The following is a 17,297-nucleotide window of genomic DNA, read 5'->3' on the forward strand; positions in this document are numbered from 1 at the left end:
GAGCCCCACCCCTCTGCCATCTCCTCTGTTGCCAATAGTACCCCTGGGGGAAGGAATGACCTCGCACAGAGGTGTGGAGAGGAGTGGTACAGATGGAGGAGGACTGAAGATGATGCTGTTCCCACCAGACTGTATGCAGAGGGGGCCTCCTCCTGGCGCCATGGCTGGGTTTTGTCGTCATTTCCGTTAGACATCAGGTATTGGTTTCTGCCATGGCAGCAGCAGGAAATCACAGCCCAGAGTTAGCCCACCCAGTGGCTCCAGTGGGCTTCTGAGGGCATTGGGACATCTTGTCTCTACCTAACATTCTATAGACAGGCACAGATGCTCAAGAGCCCAGCAGGTGCTGCCCCCTACCAGCCCACACAGAGAAGAGGAAGGGCACGGGAATGATTAACCCTCTCTGGCTTCCCTTCCAGGGCTCAGAAAGGAAATTACACCAGCTGGTAGCCAAAATGTTTTGGATACAGACCATACACTAAGCATGGGCATAACGGTGAGAACTTTAAGAATATTAACTTATTCAGCCATTAGAGTAGCCCTAGAAGGTGGGGAAACTGAGTCAGAGAGGGGAAGCGACTTGCCAGAGGTCACACAGCTAGTAAGAGACAGTGTCCCAGAGCCCAAATCCCTCAGATGTAGGAACCAAACAGCAGTCCTCTCCATCCACTCTAACCCGTTATAAGAAAGCCCAGTTTTCACTCCTGCCCCCTGCTGTGTGACCTTGAGGCCAACTCACCCTCTCTGGGCCTCATGTCCCTTTCCCAAGGCTAATGTTCTAGGAAGCAGTGCTTCTACAGCTAGGACATCATCAAAGGCCAGAGTATCCCGTCCTCCTGAGGCCTCAGGGCAAGGAGGGGTGGCCAGGCCCTGGGTGAATCCCGGTGTCCCGAAACATGCTATACTGGCTCGTCCTGAGGGCCTGAGGCACCTGCCCAAGTCCACCTTCCGAAGGAGGCTTAGGCACTGGGCTGAAAAATCACGCTGTGGATCTGGGGACCCACTGAATGTGGGACTTCCGAGCTCTTGTGTCACCAGGTGGGGGACCCGTGCGTGCTTGGGGTTAGGGCTGTGGCCAGCGGGGCCAGGAGGAGGGGAGCTAGGAAAAGGTGAGGCCGGAGATGTGGAGAGCATTTGGCAGAGGTGCTCTCCTAGCTCTCCTGGCACCTGTGCTCTTAGCAGCTGCAAATCACGTTTGGGGAAGGGAGAAGCCCCCAGCCTAGGGTGAGTCTCTGCAGCTCTCAACCTGTCCCGAGCCTGCAGGAACCAGAGCCAGGAGAAAGGGGGCCCCCACACTGAGGAGAAGCCAGGTGGGGAAGTCGGAGCCTTCTGGGAAGAAGAAATAGGGGGTTCTAGCGTCCCGGACGCCCCCCAGCTCCGGGGCTGCTCCGAGCCCGGAAAGTTTTCGCGCAGCAGGCGCAAGGCGCGCCCCCTTCCCTCATCCGCAGGCGCCGGGTCCGCGGACGCCCACCCCGGCCCGCCCCGCCCGCCGCCTGGTGCCCGCTCAAGGTCACTGCTGACAAGGCGCCTGCCTCCGCGGGGCGAAGGGACCAAGACACGCTCCGGCTCACGCTCCCGCCCTGGCCCGGCGGGGGTCTCCGGGGCCGAGCGCCCGCGGAAGGGAAGCCAGCAGGGAAAGTGACAAGAGACCGAGCGAGAGGGGAAGAGGCCCAGAGCCCGGGCCCGGCCGCCCCTGCCTCACCTGCGCCGGCTCCGAGAGCGAGATGCTGCCGCCGCCGCTGCCGCTGCCGCCGCCGCTGCCGCTGGTGCGCGCCCGGCCCGGCCCGGCCCCGCTGCGGCTGCGGCTCCTCTGCCGCGGCTGCCCCGCGCTCGCCTGCCCCGCGGCCCCGCCGCCGCCCGCCCGCCTGCCTCCCTCCCTCCGCCGCCGCCTCTGCCACCGCTGCACTGCGCTCTGCCCGCCTCCCCCTCCCGCCCTCCCTGCTCCCTCCTCCCCGCGCACTCCCCCTCGGCCCTCCCCAAACTCCTCACGGAGAGCGCCCCGCGGGACCGGAGCGCGCGGTCCCGCCCGCGTCCTCCTCCGCGCGCACCAGTGGGGCTGCGGGGAAGGGTATCCAGTCTTGCCCCGGGGCGTGTCTCCAGGTACCTCCATCAGCACAGGCCCCTGTCCCCGCCCCACCCCCACAGCCAGCCTGGCCCTGGGAGGCATCTTCCCCATTCTTCCCCAGGGGTCAGGGTGCCCCAAGCCTCCCCAGCACACCCGAGCCTGTGAACTGGCCACACGGGGTGGAGCGAATTGGGTGTGGAGTAGGCAGATAGGGAGACCCGCTTTGGAGGAGGGGACCGCTGGTCCAATCCCAGGGAGCTTAGCCTAAGGGCCCTCAGATGCGAGAAAGGTTAGGGCAGCGGGCAAGGACACGCTTAGCCCCCCAGCCTCCAGTCTGGCCCTGCTTAGGGCCTGGAGGAGTCCAGGACAGTGGCCCTGCCTGAGGAGAAAGTTGAAAACCCCAGACACGCACGGAAAGCACCTCCCCAAAGCAGGCTTCCCCTCCTTGGCTCAGGCCCCAGGTCTTGAAAAGCCGAGCTCCACCAGGAAGCCAGGCCACCTGACTCCCAGTGCCTGGGTCTGCTCCATATCATCAATTAATCATGCCGGCTTGTTTATTTATTTATTGGCTTTATATAAAGCCAAATGCACTGCTCGCAGGAAGTGAGGAGATGGGGAGGGGTGGGCCTGACCATAGTAATTCCCCTTCCCAGGCCTTGCTCTGACGAGTTGAAGAGCTTGGGGGGACCCTGGGGTCTCAGTATCTGGAGCATCTGCTTCCTGGGAGTGGCAGGGATGCCCATTCATAGGGCCAAAATTCAACATGGCCTGCTCTCTGCAGCCCTGGGATGGGGCAGAGGACATTCACGCCTGGAGGCTTAGGCATAGGAAGGAGAGAGGGGGCCCAGGGAGGCCAGTGGAGAAGGCGATCCAGCAGGTGTGACAGGGGTGTCTCCAGGCCCTTCTTGGCCCAGAGCACTCCCTTCTCGCTGCTTGGCGCTCAGCTTGGCAGGCAGCACTTGCATCTCCTGCCGCGGCCCTGTCCTCTCCCTGGGCACCCAGAGGACATTACCCCAGGGATGCACCCAATCCATATCTCCTCCCACCATCCTCGTCCCAGCTAATGGCACTGCAGTGCCTCCAGATGGCCAGCTCCAGGCACTGTCCCTCAGCCCACCCCAGCACCATGGCCTCCCTGACGGGGCCTGGAATCTGCTCTTCTCTCTGTTGAAGGGCTCTTCTTCTGGTCCCCGACACCTCTTTTCTGGACTCTCACAGCGCCATCCTCTCTGCCTCCATTCTGCTGCCACGCTAGCCTTCATCATGCCCAGTCCTGCTCTAAAACCCTTCATAGCTCCCCAGTGTTCTCAGAAGTCTCACAGCCCCAGTATGCCATGCAGGGCCTTTCACACTCTGGCCTCAAGTGCCCTTTCCACTCCTTCCTCACCTGGGTTGCCAGTGCCCCTCCCAGCACACCCGTAGCACTGTACCATGTCTTCTTCTCTCTTCTTTTCCTCCTGTGAAATGCCTTTCTCCTCTCTCAGTCTCTGCCCAGCCACAATGCTGAGGCTTGGCCTTAATTACTATCTTTTATGAAACCTTCTGAAACCAGCAAGCAAATTGAGAAGGCAAAAAGAATAGGCATGAAAAGCCGCACCATGAGAGGTAGCTCAGTGCAAAAGTGAGTGACACCACAAAAGTCCTAGTGACAAAACTGACCTTGGGCATAGCTTCAACTCTGAGCCTGTTGGTTCATCTGTTAAAAGGTGATAGGTTCCAGAGCCTCACCCAGGATAAGCACTCAGTAAATGGGGGCTACTGTTCTTTTTCAGCATCTACTGTATGCCAAGGCTCTGAGATTTATAGATTATTGGGTAGGGACTTGAGGGATGGCAGGGATTTCAAACTCAAATGTGTAGAAGGACCAGGCATTACCTAAGGAGGTGGGCTGGTTCTGGCTTATGGCTTTCTCCTCTGGAATCTACCAATAAGAAAAAGCAACAGTGTATGTGAGGTGGCAAACAGCAGCAGGCACTGGCTCTGTATGGGGAGGTAATAGGGAGTAGTGTGGACTGTGGCATCTGTGGTGTCAAATGGATACAGCCACTACCCAACTCCACTGGATGGTGGCTAAGCAGGGATGTGGGCCTGGACTGCCAGTTTTCCATTTTTTTCCAGAGAAGGTGGACATCTGGATTTCTATGTGAATACTCTTGGTTTTTAAATATCACCAACTGATAAAAAAATTTTTAAACTTTGAGAAGGTCAAACAGAGTTATAGCTGCCATAGTTTTGGCTAGCAGGCTGGCAGCTGCTGGGCTCTGGGTGAATAGATGGAAGATCAATGTTGTTCATGACACACACAGACATACACACACAGCCCTCTCCTCACTCTGGCGGGATGTCGGGGGTCATGTCCACCTCAGACATGCAGAAGTCATGGGAATGGAGTGGGAACAGCACCTCACTGCAACTGACAGGAGTGGGAAGGGTGGGAGGTGAGGGATCACATCCCAGTCCTGGTTCTGGTTCTGTCTGTGTGGGAGCTTAGGTCAGCTGTCCTCGCTGAGCCTCAGTTTCCTTCTCTGAGAATGGGCAGGCAATGTGTGTGCGTGTGTGTGTGTGTGTGTGCACTCGCGCACGCAGAATTACCCGGATGGAGCAAAGGTTACGCGAGGTGACCAGAATGTGCAGACTGAGGCCACAGGAGGCTCCACTGCCAACACAGACGCACATCTGGTCATGAGGAAGCTGCAACAATCTGGCCACCCAGGAGAAGTCTCGGTCCACTAAAAATAGGGCTCTGACAGACTCTTAAAACCTGAGGCCTTCTTGAGAGATGGTGAGGGCAGCAGGCAATGGGGGAAATGGCCACTTTCCTCTGCAGGATGAGGAAGAGACGGGGAAGCGGCTGGTGCTTGGTGAGTAGGTGCACCTGTCATCCCCAAGTTCATGAAGAGAAGAGAAAGGAGCCCTGGTTCCCGTCAGTCTGTAGCAGAAGCAGGGGATGGAAATATCCGAGAACAAAACTGGGAATGGCGGGGTGGTCCCAGGGCCAGACTTGGAAAATATGCATGGGGCCTGTGAATGCCCCTTAAACGTGGTTTTCATGTACTGGAGCTAAAGGTGACTTTAAAAATATGCTAGTTCCCACAATGACCATGTGCTACTATTGTAGCCACAGTAAAAGTGTGTGCCCACACCCAAAATATCATTCTATGAAGCAAAAGGGAGGCATCTAAACTAATTGGTAAGCAAGATGTTCATACGATGGAAGCCACCTTTAACACAGCGTTCTCCAAGCTGGATTTTCACCTAATTTACCAGGAGAACTTGTTACCAGAATCTGGAAAGAGATTCCTGGCCCTGTGCAGGTCTCCTGAGTGGCAATCTCCAGGGCACGGAGGCTGGAAATGTGTTTCTGACACCCCACCCCACTATGATCAAGAAAGTTTGGCTCAACTCTAAGCAGGCATTTCTCGAGCAGGGGTTAAAGGAATTATAAGCCAGGTCTTTCCCATTAAAAGACTCTAAATGTGGCCAGGAAACTTCAGTTCCTCCTAAACAAGGCAGGATGATATACTCAAGTTACAAAGTGCCACCAACAAAGATTTAACAGGGTTTTCCTCCCAGGGAGAATGTGGGTTAGAGAGGAGGGCATTCTACCCTATTTCAGATCCTGTTACAACAATATTTCTGTGTTTTACTGGTGCAACTTAAAAATTTAAATAAAAAGGACAAATACACCAAGTGCTGACATAGCCTGGGAAAGGAGTAATTAATTATCTAAATGGCCAGTGAGGAAGACTTCAGAGGTGGAGTTTTAGCTGGGATTTAAAGAAAAAGTAACAAAATGACAGAAACAATCATTAAACTCTGTTAAATGTCAATTACTCTTCTTAGTATTTGAAATACACTGATTTCATCCCCCCAGCAATGCTATAGAGCAGGTGTTTGTGAGCGAGGCTATTGATACCCCAGCCTCCCCAGCCCCTAGCTCGGTGGAGGTGCCGGCTTCTCACACTTGCTCCCTTCTCCTGGGGATGTTGTCCTTGGCTTACAGGAACTACTGGGTGGCAACAGCCTCCGCACCTCTGTGGTGCAATTCACACACCTGTCGTCCCCATGGGATCAGGCTGAGAGTGGACTTCTCTGGGAACCTCATCTTCGCTGGCCCCCATCCTGCCTGTCTTCTACTACAGATTTCTCCTGTGAGCATACCCTCAATAAACCCCACACATAAGCATCCCCATCTCAGGCTCTGCTTCTGGGGAATCTGACTTCAGATCATTTTCCCATCCCCATTTTGCAGTTGAGGAAACAAAGTCACAGATCAGCAAAGGCACTGATCTAGAAAGGGGAAGAGCCAGGCCAGCTGACTCCCATCCATCCTAGAAGGATGTTTCTAAGAGCACAAGGAAACAGGAGCAAGGCATGTCAGGCAGACAGAGCACATGATCGGGGCACGGAAACGCATGGAAGGGAAGGGGTGTGAGGGGTGTGGGGCAAAGTGAGGCACAGGAGAGAGGCAGGAGGGATGGGGAGCTCGCAGCATAGGTCTTGGGAGCCGAGCTGAGAATTCATCCATCCATTGATCCAACACACGTGTTCCTGGGCTCATGGGGAGCCCAGGAAAGAAGATGGACCCACACAAGCTCAGGTTTGCACAAACCCAAATGTTCAGGAAAGCAAACCGGGGCCATTTTAGCTGGGTTCTGTAGTAAGGGAAGGTAGGCACAGATAGAGATGGTGGTGATGGTTGAGGGGTGGGGCTAGAAATAAGGGAAATGCATTTGACTGCACTTCTGCAAGAAAGAGTATGACCATTTGGCTGAACCTAGGCCAGTGTGGCATGGAAGGCCAACTCTGGCTCATGGATATCTTAAAGGACTGATAGCACCATGGGACTGTGTTTATTAAGATGGAATTAAATGAGGACAAAGAGCCTGTCCTGATTTGTGGTAGTAAGGATGCAATCCCTCAAGTTCAGATGGAAATCTCCATCTAACTTGAAAGCCATGTATTTGATGGAGAACACTGAGGACTCAAATTGACCATAGATTTAATATTTGCCAGAGTAGCTGCTGGAACAGTGAGTGCAGTTGTAAGCAGGAAACCTTGTCATGTCAGAAAACTGCAGACAACACTGGGGATGGAGAGGAGTCTTCAGGCTGTGTGTGTGGATTGTGATGTCCCAGACAAGCCAGATGCATTCTGTGGGTAGAAAGGGTCGAACACGGCTACTCAGAGATCAGACTGCTGCCTCCAAAGGGCAGGACCTTTCTGAGGGCTTAGGTTGATCCCCTTTACTGGGTGGGACCCCAAGAAGTAAAAGGAAGAAGGTGGAGGTGAGGAGGGCTGCTGAGTCCAGGGGAGGAAGAAGGGCTTTTCTCTGATAAATATTTGGTCTTTAGACATCATCTTTAGAGAAGATCTAGCATCCTTTTGATGGGGTGACTTTGCATGGCATCCAGCAAAGGTGCTGGTATTGCCTCATTCCAATCTTCTGGGCAAACATGTGTAACTCTTTGCCTGATAACCTTTGTCTGACAGCAGACACACCATCAGCCCACATACTGGGCAAGCCAGACCTGGTGGAGAGTTGGTACCTGCTGTGAGCAGCCCTCAACAAGTAACTGATGGGAGTTGGTGTGTACATTCTCCAGCTCCCTTGCCCTCGGGGAGGATGACTCTGAGGCCCCGAGGACCCTGGTGGGACTGAGCTCCGGTGGCCCCCAGTGGTGGGTTGCTTAATGATGCATCCTTTGTTGGCCTTTCCCTCCCTGCCACTCCTCTCCCCTCACTGGTATTTTCTGGAATCAATTCGCAATTAAACTGCTTGTACTTGAATCCTTGTCTTGGGGTTCGTTTATGGGGAAACAAAATCCAGGAGAGCATCATAGTTAAACTTTGAGGTGTTTAAGGATATCTTAGAAAGCTTCACAGAGGAGTTGGATTAAATTTTGTTTTATACCCTAAAACTGCAATAATTATACTAGTGTGGTCTTGGCACATGAAGAGATAGACACACCAGTAGAACAGAATAGAAAGTCCAGAAATAGGCTCCAGTTCACCCAGGACGTTAGTATATGATAAAGGCAACATCTTGAATCAGTGGGGTGTAAATACTTAATATATGATGTTGAGACAAACAGGTGATCATGTGGAAAAGGATGGTTCGATCCATACACCATACACCAATGCACACCGCTTGAAATGCCATGTGGACCAAATGTCAAGTGGATCACAATTTTTATTTAATTTTAATTTAATTGCAAAAGCATGGAGCCAGGAAGTGTCAACGTTTGGGCAAACTCCTTTAAAAATTTGGAGTGGGTAAGGCCTTTCTGAAACTCAAAAATCCAAAAGCCAGAAAAGATAAGATTGACGAATTTAACAAGATTTAAAAAATCTTTTAAAATTCTATGTGGCAAATAAAACAAAAGACAAACAATAAATTGGAAAAAATGTATTGCAAAGGTTTAATAACCACAATGTATAAAGAACGTCTAGAAATCAAGATGGAAAAGATCAGCAATCTAATAAAAAATGGGCAAAGGACATGAACAGGCAGTTTCCTCCAAAATAAATCCAAAAGCCTTTTAAATATCTATAAAGCTGCTCAAGCTCCCTTATAAGAGTAATGTATTTAAAAGCGCACTGATAGACCATATGAGTCTGACGCAAGCTATCGGTGAGGCTTGGGGAAACGTGTGCTCTCATCCTTTGCAGGTGGGAATGTGTAACTCTGTTCAGCTCCATGGAGGGAGCTGTGCAACATCTGTCAAAATGACAACTGCAGCTACTCTGCAATCCAGCAACCCCACTTGGAGAAATTTGTTCCATGGATACACCAGTGCACACCTGGAACATGCTATTCCTGCAGCATTGTCCAGAATAGTAAAGGGCTGGAAACACCCCCAAGAGGCCATCAGCTGGAGACACGGTAGATAAATGATGGAACATTTATACAGTGAAATACTCTGCAGCTATATAAAGAATGAGGAAGCTCTGTATTCAGTGATGGGGAAAGAGTGCCAGGCTCTCTTGAACAAACAAGATGCAAACCAGTATATATCAGTATATGTAACATTCTTTTTAAAAATAGCTTTATTGAAATATAACTTACATATTATAAAGTTCACTCATTTAAAGTAACAATTCAATGACTTTTACTATATTTAGGGAGTTGTGCAACCATCACCATAATCTAATTTCATAACATTTTTGTCATCCCCCAAAGAAACCTTAGTGTAAGAAAGGGAGGAAAATGAGAAAATACACACATACACACTAACACAGACACACACACACTCACACATACATATACACACACACAGGTCCATACACACTCCATACATCTCTGCATGTGTTGCACAAGTAAACTCCAGAAAGGTACAGAGGACACTACCACAGGTAGGGTTGGGAATTGTAGGTTCATGTGACATGCTGGAGCTGAGTGTGGTGGGAAGGGCTGGTGGGAAATGAGCCGGGATGAGCCAGCTGGGGCCATATTGTTTAACGCCTTAAATATCAGGCCAAAGAATTTGGATTTTGTTTCCCACAGAGTCCATGCTGTCCAAAAGAACTTTCTGGGATGAAGTATTCTGTATCTATCCTGTCCAATATGGTAGCCACTAGCCACATGAGCCTATTGAGCCCTTGGGATGTGGTCCATGTAACTGAGGAACTGCATTTCACATTTTATTTAACCTTAATTAATTTACCTTTAAATAGCCATCTGTGGCTTGCAGCTACGGAATTGGACAGCACAGCATAGACCATGGGGAGCCATCGAAGGTTTTGTAGGTGAGGAGTGACACAGCCAGATATTAGTTTCAGAAAGCTGGGAAAGGATAGATTCCAGGAGAGCAGATGGAGGCTGCAGACAGTTGGAGAGGTGGCCATGGCAACATCACACAGAGAAGGGGAACACTGACCCAAAGTAAGCACCCAGGGCTGGATAAGAAGGGATGGGTTTGGGAAACTTTTAGAAGGGAAGGTAGATAAGTCAATGGATGTGAGGGTGAGGAGAGAGTTGAGGACGACTCTGCTGTTCTTGTCTTAGTAGCTAAGGGGATCTTCTCCCTCTTCCCCAGCTTCACCCGGCTCCAGCCACGCTGGCCTCCTCCCTGTTCCCCCAACACCAAATGCACTTATTCAGATCTCAGCTTTCATCTTGTCTTCTAAGGACAGAAGGCACGCTCTACCTTTCTGTGGCCTGCATCTTTCCCTGAGGGCCCTGCTGTCAGGCCTGTCTTTTTCCTCCTCCTGTTGGGAGGGGACTGCATCTTTTGGTCCTCTTCCTCTTCCTGCTGGGAGGGGGCTGTGTCTTTTTTGTCCTCTTCCTCCTCCTGTTGGGAGGGGACTGAGTCTTTCTGGAGCTCTTCCTCATGTTGGGAGGGGGCTGTGTCTTTTTGATCCTCTTCCTCCTCCTGTTGGGAGGAGACTGTATCTTTTTGGCTCACTTCTGTATCCTTACTGCTCATCACAGAGCCTGGCATGGAGCAGGCCTCTGAACGTAAGTGGAGATGAGTGAATAAGGTGATAGGAAGGAAGGGTTGAGAAAACCTTTTTACCCCAGCTTTCCCAAGAGAACTGTCCAGAAACCTGGGAAGAGGTGCTATGGCCGCCATGGTAACCAGCACCTGTGCTGAGGTTACAGGCTCTGGGACGGGCCCAGAGGACAGGGTACTGGTCTTTTCGGCCTCTCTAGGCCAACAGCCGGGATGATTTAGAAAATCAAATCCACCCACTCTACCCCCACTGCTCCTTGCTGAAAAGGGTGTCACACCATCCAAGTAATAATAGAACGCTCATGAGAATCCTCAAGGAGGAGGGCCTAGTGGGCCCCGTGGCTCCGTGCACTGAGCACCAATCATCCAGTGAAGCTAGGAAGGTGAATGGGACAGCCGGGGTCCTGCTGCCCCATTGAGCCGAATGCGATTTCTGGCCCTGCCTCTGGCCCACCATGGAACCCTGAACCTCCATCTTCTCATCTAAACACTGGTGGTGGTGATTCCTATTTTGCAATATTGTTGCCAGGGATGGACATTAAAAATGGAATTAAGAGAAATACCTATCGTAAATGACGAGTTAATGGGTGCAGCACACCAGCATGGCACATGTATACATATGTAACAAACCTGCACGTTGTGCACATGTACTCTAGAACTTAAAGTGTAATTTAAAAAAAAGAAAAGAAAAGAAAAAAAAACAAAACACTTGGCACATAGTGTGGCTGCAATCATCGTTATCTATCAGGAAACCCCATGACTCATGAGGCTTCAACTCCCTAATTAAAAATAGTAGAGAGTCCAGAAGACTAGGGGTGAGCATATTCAGCCTAGAAATGAGGTACCCCAGTCAGAGACGATGATAATAATCACAGTATTGGCAATTATATAGAGCTTGCTGTGTGCCAGGCACTGTTTGGATGCTTTGCTTTCACCAGCTCATTTAATCTCACAACATCCATCAGGTAGATGCCACTTCACAGATGAGGAAATTGAGACAGAGGTGAAGGAACTTTCCCGAGATCACACTGTCCTCACTGTCCGGTGCCTCTGTACTTTCAGCCAAACCTTTCCCTTACTCTCAGAAAGGACACACTTCACGGTTAGAGCCCGACTCTACCCCTGACCTGGAGAACTGGCCCCTAACAGGAGTGTGCGTAGCCATCTGGCAGCCCTGTGTTTGTTAGGTGCCTGGGGTACCAGGTGGGTGACTTGGGATCAGCCGATTCAGGAACAGTCAAGGTCCCAGGACTCAGGGTTGGAGGGTTGGATTGGTGGAGAAGCTGCCTCACTTCTGAGCCTCAGTTTCCACATATGTAGGGCAAGGGATATAGTACTTGCCTTGCAGGGCTGTTGCAGGCATTAACTGGGCTGCTCTATGGAAAGCACTAAGCATGTCATAGGGGCTCCATGAATGCCAAGTCCCTCCCACTAAGGAACAAAGGCACCTATGTGGAGTGATACTTGGGGGTACTGGAGGTGGAGAGAGGAGGAAGGATTTGGGGTGGCGCCTGGAATGGAACTGGAGCCCAAGCACCTGGCAGGGAGGGTTTTAGGAAAAGGGCTGCCACCGGCTCCAGCTCAGGGTAGAAGCTTCCTGTGCCTACCCAGGACTGAGCCCAAGAATGGAACAAGGAGAAATGTTCTCATTAGCAGGGGAAATGCCATGTTTGTCAGCACTGATTACAACTATTAAGTTGTGTATAAATGTGGACAAGGAGGGCCGGGCACAGTGGCTCAGGCCTGTAATCTCAGCACTTCAGGAGGCCAAGGTGGGCGGATCACCTGCGGTCAGGAGTTCGAAACCAGCCTGGCCAACTTGGTGGAACCCCGTCTCTACTAAAAATAGAAAAATTAGCCAGGTGTGGTGGCAGGTGCCTGTAATCCCAGCTACTCGGGAGGCTGAGACACAGTAATGACAGTTACTTGGGAGGCTGAGACAGGAGAATCGCTTGAACCCAGGAGGCGGAGATTGCAGTGAGCCAAGTTTGTGCCACTGCACTCCAGCCTTGGTGATAAAGCAAGACTCTGTCTCAAAAAAAAAAAAAAAGTGGACAAGAAGAAGGAAAAATAGAGAATGAAAACAGTTCTGTGTTGTGTCTCTTTTTTTTCTTTTTCTTTAATGCTGCTATACTTTTCAAGAAAAATAAATCAGAAAAGAATGAATCATGATGGCCCTTGTCCTTTCCCTTATATTTTCTGTCCAAGACTTTCTGTTGGCTAAATGTAGAACATAGCAAAGTCTCCTTTGGAAGGGGACACAGATGAATGAGACACCCCCCGCCACTCTCCATCCAAGCTCACTGGCCTGTATGAGGGGGAAACAAGGCAGGACTGACAAAGTTCCCTTTTCTTAGCCCAAGGTCAGCCAGAGAGGCCTCTGGGATGAGGCAATCCGGAGTTTAATCTTAGGCAGTGAGTAGAAGTGGTCCTAGAGGACAGTGTGTGTGAGCACGTGCTTGTGTAGTGTGTCTTGGTCTGTCCAGGCAGCTACAACAAAATACCATAGACTGGGTGGCTTATAAACCACAGAAATGTGTTTCTCACTGTTCCAGAGGCTGGGAAGTCCAAGAGCAAGGCGCTGGTAGAATTGGTATCTGTTGAGGCCCACTTCCTGGTTTGTAGAGGACCTTCTTTTCACCGTGTCCTCACATGATGGAAGGGGTAAGGAAACTCTCTGGTGTTGCTTTTTTAGGTTACCAATCCCATTCATGAGGGCTCCATCCTCATGACCTAATCACCTTCCAAAGGCCTCACATCCTAGTACCATTGCCTTGGGGGTGAGGATTTCAACATAGAAATTTGAGAGGGATATAAGCATTCAATCTATAGCAATGCATATGCATGCATGTGTGTATGTGTATACGTGTGTGTGCATGTGTCTATGTGTGTGCATATGTGTGTATGTGTGTGCACATATGCATGTATGTGTGTATGTGTATACGTGTGTGTGCATGTGTCTATGTGTGTGCATATGTGTGTATGTGTGTGCACATATGTGTGCATGAATGGGAGAGAGAGGAAGGGCATGCCTGGAAGTGGGCACAGCAGGAGCAAAGGCAAACAGGTGACAGCAGCATGGGACATGGAAGAACCTGGAAGTGACTCAGCCCCCGGAGTGTGATGCGGGACACTGAAATCATGGGATACAGGCCGGAATGATGAGTAGAGGATGGAACACTATAGTCCTCAGAAGACGCATGATGGGGATTTGTTGGATTTCATCCTAATGGACACAGGGAGCCATGGGTGGGCTCAAGCAGCATGTGACATGATCAGAGCAGCAGGGATGCTTTTCTGGGAGAGTTTCTGCACCTCCACACACCTTCCCCAACCAACACTTGTGGCCCCTGGACCAAAGTCTTGTCCTGGTTTCCACACTTCCCCAGCTATGGCAGCCACCTATGACCTGATGTAACACAACCTGAAATTGACGGTCAAGGCTTCAGGTTCTGTGAAACAAATCAGTGGCCTACTTTTTATGTGCTGAGTGAGAAATTTGATAAAACAGGTGCCCCTATGGATTGTCCCAGGAAACACAAGTGGGGCAGAACTAGGGCATGTAAGTTCTAGGGCTAGAGAGGCAGATGTGGAGGTGGTAGAAAGGCAAACTTTCTCAAGATAAGCACTGCCCCGTGCCCAAGTGGTCTTCCATGGGTCACTCTGGAGAGCTGCCCAACAGAGCCAGCTCCCCTGACTCAAACAGGCCTGGGCTGGGTAGTTGTCTGTGGAGGCTAGCACCTTAGCAAAGGACCTCTCCAAACTGCGGTAATTGTATTCAGAACAGAGCCTCTTAAGGGTTTGCTAAGAGCAGTTGAAGACCTGTTAGCAACCCTGAACCCAACTGTTAGAAGTAGTTTGTTGAAAGCGGAGTTTGTTTTAATGTCTTTCCTTTTATTTGGTTTCCATATATTTATTATCCCCTCTGGGATTCAACTAGACCAAAAAAAAAAAAGAAGTTGATGGGGGAAAAAAGGTACTCTGAATAACAGGTTCTCTGTGGGGAGAAAGTGTTCATTTCAAAAATAACCTGAGAGCAGGGAGTGACGGTCCCCATTTCTCAAAGATGAGACAAAATCTAAATGACTCTCTTGAGCATCCAAAGGACTTTTGTGCGAGGCAGCCAATAAATTAAGCCCTGTTTAGAAGGCATCTTCTTTCTTCATCTCTGGTCAATAAAAGTAGCTATTTCTCCCAGTCCAGTACTTCCTTCCTGAACAACACCATGGGAAGATGACAGATACGTTTTCTCCAGCCACTACCAGGCTGTGTCTGATCCTTTCCGCTCTTCTCTCCTTACCACGTTCCCTTGTGTTCTCTGGTCCCATCCCTTCCTTGTCTCGAAGGCCCCTTTGACTGTCTATACCCAGAATGTCTCTGGGCCATGACAGAGAAAGCCCTGGGGTTGGAGTTAAACAGCAAACCAACCTGTGTTCGAGGCTTGGCTTTGCTCCTTGGTTTCCGTGTGAACTTGGGCAAGTGGTTGACCACCATGAGCCTCTGCATCCTCCTCTGCTAATTGCAGTTAGTAATTTCTGCTTCCCTGGAGTGTTGGGAGGGGATCATGAGGGAAATGTTGCAAAAGCCCCCGGGCAGGATCTGGCACACACAGCTGCTCGGTGAGCCTGAGTTGAATGCTCAAGGGCCGTACCCTGGTGGGGCCTTAGCTCAAAGTGTGGGGCAGCAGTGAGGTCACTTCAAATAGCCCAGGAACTTCCCTGCATTCCCCAACCCCCTGTGCTATTAACTTGGGACCACCTGACTTGCTCTGGCTGATGGGCCATGAGCCAAGGGGATGCATATCATTTCTAGGCTGACACAGATAACCACTGATGTTCCTCCTTTGTCTCTCCCCTCCTTGCCATGGAGACTTGCAGGGCCCTACCTAAGTTGAGATGGCAGAACCAGGAAGTCCCTGAGTCACCACATGCAGAAGAGACTTTGCATGAGCAAGAAATAAACCTTTTATACACTAAGCCACTGAAATTTCAGAGGTTTGTCTGCTCCATTAATTAACTCACCAAGCCAACAAAGCAGCAAATACTTATTGAGCTTATACACGTGTGCCAAGCATTGCACTAGGTGCGAAAAATGCAGCAGTGATCAAGGCAGGTGTATAGCAGAATTACATGTGCTATGGTGCTATGGTGGTAAGGGAGATGGGGGTCTAACGTGGGCACAGGTGGTGAAAACGAGGCAGTCAAGCTTTCCCGTGAAGATCCTATCTGTTGCAAAGTTTTCAGGAGCAGACTTCTGTGTGGGTTACTCTTAGGTTCAGTAAACCTAAAAGTGGAGAAAGTTCTTGTGCATTTGCTTGTCTCCATGGTGGACTCTGTTCTAATGTGAAGACATTACAGCCTCGGCTCCCTCTAACAGATGTTTATGCAGGTGAAGCTAGGGTGAGGTGGGTTCAAAGGGTGGCAGCAAATTAAATTTAAAAAATGTAACTCCAGGCCATTGTTCCTGCTCTCCCAGGGATCCTGCTGTACTGGTCACCTACAGGCAAGATGGGGGGTTATTTGGGATATTTCCTCCTAGTGATTTTTCCTTGTGGGATTGGCTGGATGGGCTGATCTTTGTCACTGTAATGGTGCCCTTATGCACCCAATGACTACTTTTCTGAGAGTCTGCTATATGCTGGGTCCGTCCTAAGTGCCAAGGGACAAAAGAGAGCAAAGGAGCATCTCTGAGACCCAGGTGCCCAAATTTAGCTGCTCAGGGATGAAGTCAGGGCCAATGGACATCTCCTCATGCCCCATCTGTGAGCCTAAAGATTGCATGTGGTCCCATACAATGGCCCCATGCAATCTTTATTGGATGTGCAGAGTCCAACAAACCTAGAAGCTTCATTACAGCCTGGGGTTTGCTTTTGAGATTCATGTCTCTGTCTTACAAGCAGGAAGCCAAGACTTGGAGAAGTCACACAGCCAGTTGAAGAGAATGTCAAAACCCAAATACATACCTCTTCATTCCTATCCCAGGTTTCTTTCCAGTTTACCAAGAAGGAAACAAACCTCCAACTGCATATGAATAAAGAAGGAGACAAGCCCTGTCCCCCCTAACTCTGCAGCATCCTGTTTACACACAGGAACAGCCAACCCTAAATTTAGCAAACAGGACCACATCTCAGCCTCGGCATCAAGTTCCAAAGTGCTGAGGAGGCTATATGCTTTCCCAAGGAAACTGGAGGCACCAGAACGAAAGGTACTATTTGCAGCCTGACACATGAATCATTTAGAGCCTGAGATCCAGTTTGGAGAGTGGCTGGGTGTCCACTCATCCATCCTCGCAAAGCACACCCCAGATCGATACTCGCCTCAGAGCCAAAATCAGAAAAGCAGCCAGCCTCATCGGGCAGGCTATTACTGGAAGCTGCTGAAAGTGGAAGGATACAGGGATGGCGGATTTTGGATGGCGGCCAGCCCTCCTGGGTAATGCCCAATCACAGCACCAAGTACACACAAAGCACTCCTGAGGTTACACTGCTTTTTCTGTCCATAATCCATGGAATCCTACCCAAGAGGGGTGAATCATGCCAGCCCCTTTTGCAAATGAGGAAGCTGAGGTTCAGAGAGGCTGAGGGCTCATTCCAGCTCACAACTGGTCAGTGGCACGGCCACAACAAACAGGGTTTTAGCTTCCTACTGGTTGCTCTTCCTGCTGATCTAGACTACTGCTGTCTTCGGGTTGGCCACAAAAGGGGGAGCAAAGACCTTCCCTGCACCTGTCCCCCACTGCCCTCTCGTCGAGTCAGTTATGGCACTGTGACATTTCCT

General features: G+C 50.5%; 1 protein-coding gene across 9 annotated transcripts in view; it reads right to left on the reverse strand.

The window, feature by feature from the left end:
- Positions 1-1,901, reverse strand: part of ATP2B2 (ATPase plasma membrane Ca2+ transporting 2) — a 385,217-nt gene extending 383,316 nt beyond the window's left edge. For 5 of the 9 annotated variants that reach the window (XM_055383610.2, XM_031009128.3, XM_031009127.3 and 2 more), the window contains exon 1: positions 1,703-1,899. The gene's annotated coding sequence lies outside the window, so the exon portion shown is untranslated. Of the gene's footprint in view, positions 1-1,702 lie in introns of all 9 variants that reach the window. The other 4 variants (XM_031009129.3, XM_031009130.3, XM_031009131.3 and 1 more) reach the window with 3 other exon arrangements.
- Positions 1,902-17,297: the final 15,396 nt, after the last annotated feature.

This window comes from Gorilla gorilla, chromosome 2 (assembly GCF_029281585.2).
Source record: "Gorilla gorilla gorilla isolate KB3781 chromosome 2, NHGRI_mGorGor1-v2.1_pri, whole genome shotgun sequence".
Taxonomy (NCBI): Eukaryota; Metazoa; Chordata; class Mammalia; order Primates; family Hominidae; genus Gorilla; species Gorilla gorilla.